This window comes from Elephantulus edwardii, unplaced genomic scaffold, assembly GCF_000299155.1.
Source record: "Elephantulus edwardii isolate Elephantulus edwardi_28Jun2011 unplaced genomic scaffold, EleEdw1.0 scaffold00026, whole genome shotgun sequence".
Taxonomy (NCBI): domain Eukaryota; kingdom Metazoa; phylum Chordata; class Mammalia; order Macroscelidea; family Macroscelididae; genus Elephantulus; species Elephantulus edwardii.
The window spans coordinates 22484927-22487912 of NW_006399776.1; positions in this window are offsets into that span (position 1 = coordinate 22484927).

A 2986-nucleotide genomic window follows, 5' to 3' on the forward strand; every position below is an offset into this window, starting at 1 on the left:
GAGTCAGTAAGACTGGTTCAGGACCGGGCAAGCTTCAGAGCTGTTGTACATATGTTCACTAAGAGTACCAGGCAACTTGACAGCAAATAACAATGATATCACAACTCAAAGACATCAATTTTTCTTCTGTAATTTTTATTCATTGTCCAACACTCAGATGCATAGTAAGGGACTGAGAAGACTATGGCCTGAATCAGACACACTTTAGTCTTCAAATTGACATGATTGCTATTAAGTATTGTGGAGTGGTCCGTGACATCAGATTTACCTGATGCAGTACATCCCCTTGTCTCCTGACTGCTTGTACCAAGGATGTTGATTGTTAATCTAAACAAGATAAAATCACTAACAACCTCAATCCTTATCTATCATGATGTTGCCTATTGGTCTACTTCTAAAGGCCTTTATATTTTCGATGTTGAGATTTAGTCAATATCGAAGGCTATATAGTCCCTGATCTTCAGCAGCATGTGTTTCAAATCCTCATCCATTTCAATAAGCAAAGTTGTGTAATCTGCATAACACAGGTTGTGATGAGTCTTCCTCCAATCCTGATGTTACATTCTTTTTCATAGAGTTCAATGTCACAAATTATTTGCTCAACATACAGATTGAACAGGAATAGAGAAAGGATGCATCCCTGAAATACATGTTTCATGATGTTAAATTATATTTCTGAAATATTAGCTATGTATAAAAGTTAATGAGTAGGAAAAATATTTTAGTTAGTACTAAATATTAAAACACTATGCCAAACCAACAAATACAACAGTGGAACTGTATAGATAATCTTAAAAGACATTGTGGTACATATAAAGAACTAATAGGTAATAAAAGCAGACTATTAAATAGTAAAGAAAGATGCTAAATTTGGATAAATGATGTCAAGACCATTCATTAGCCACAATAGAGGCCTTCCTTCCAAATACATTGGACTAGCACTTGATTAGTTATTTCTGAGAGAGATGGAAGGTTAAAGAAAACTTTAACCTTTGCCCATCTTTCTCCCTCAGAGCAGCTGGTGAATTCAAACTGCATGCCTTTGGGTTGAAAAAAGTATTTGCTAAAATTCACCAAATATTCTTTCTTTTTAAAAAAGTTATTCTTTAGAATATTCTTATGTTGAAGGATATCTGAAATCTCCTGAAAGGTAGCTACATATAATAAGGGTAGCTAATATAGAGTTAGCTCTACAGCAATCTCATATTTAATGACAAAATGTTCACAGATTGTTTATCACCAGTTGTTTTGTATCAGAGTTCCTATATCATTCAGTACAGCAAGAAAATAAATATTTAAGGACTAAATATTAAGAAAGACAATTTAATCATATCTCTTGTTCTGTGTGCAGGTTCCATTGAATTCTGGAATTCAGTGTTGTGAGATTTCCATTATTCACAATATCATCCCTAATTCCACACACTTGAATACTTTCCTTTGCACAGTTAATAAAACAGAGATAAAAATCTCTTATGAATCCAGCTTGAATTTCAGGAGCAGATGCACTGTTAAAAGCTTTTCAACAAAATTTTTGACAAAATTTTACATTGCTATAGTAGTAATGATATTGCCAAATAATTTCTTCATTCTGTTCAATCACCTTTCTTTGGAATGGTCACAAATATCCATTCCAGTCCGTTTACTAAATAGCTGCCTCTTTCAAATTTCTTGGTATAAACAGAGTGCAATCACTTCTGCATTCATTAGGTGAAAAAACTCAGTAAATATTCCATCAATTCCTGGATCCTTGTTTTTGGCCAACGCCTTCAATAGAGTCTAGATGTCTTCCTCTACTACCATCACTTCTTGATTAGATGCTACTACCTGAGATGAGCAAATATCAGCCTATTATTTTTAATATAGTAACTGTATATTTTTCTCTTTTATGTTTCCTGTATCATTCAATATTTTGCCTTTGCTGTTGTTGTTGTTAGATGTTGTTGAGTACAACTCGTAGCAACCCTATGAACAAGAGCTCTGAACCCTATCCTATCCTGTACCATCTTCACATTTCCAGATACATTAGAATCCACTGCAGCAGTCACTGGGTCATACCACCTAATCGAGGGTCTTTCTCTCCTTCGTTGACCCTCTATCCTTCCAAATATCACATACCTCTCCAAAGAATAGCCCCTCCTAGTAACATGCCCGAAGTATGTGAGGCAAACCTTCATCATCCTTGCCTCCAAAGAGAACTCCTGCTGTACCCCTCAAAGATATATTTGTTTGTTCTTTTGGCATTCAATGAGATGTTCAGTGCTCTTCTCCAATACCACAGCTCTCAGATGTATAGCAAGTGATCAGAAATATCATAGCCTGAATCAGATGCACCTTAGTCCTCAAACTAACATCAGTACTTCTCAATAATTTAGAGAGGTCCCTAACTACAGACTGTCCCAGTGCAATACATCTCCTGGCTGACTCCTGGTATCAAGCGTGTGAATTGTGGATCCAAGCAAGATGAAGTTGCTGACAGTTTCAATCTCTTCTCCCTCCATCATGATATTGTCTATCAGACCAGTGGTAGGAATCTTTGTTTTCTTTTTTTTTAATTTTAATAATTTTAATGAACATTTACAAAGATTTTGGATTTCCATTCATTCATTGTTGTACTTTTCTCCCCGCCCAGCCCTCCCCCCTGGTCCCCACCCCAGTTCGTTCCTCTCTTAGAAAAGTAAAAGGAAAATTATTCTTTGGTATACAATCCCCCCGCACTCCTCCCACCACCCCAAGTACACTCCATTATACAAGCTTAATTGTCGACTGTTGTGATAACTATAATACCCTATTGCTTTTAAATTATTCTCTCCCTCATTTGTTTCAATGTAGTATACACAGTTTATCCAGTTTTTCTCAGTTTTACCCCCACCCTGATATCAGTCCCATTTTACAGTAGTGGCACTACGCAGTATTTGTCCTTTTGTGACTGAGATATTTCACTCAGCATAATTTCCTCCAGGGTCACCCATTTTGAATAATATTGCAT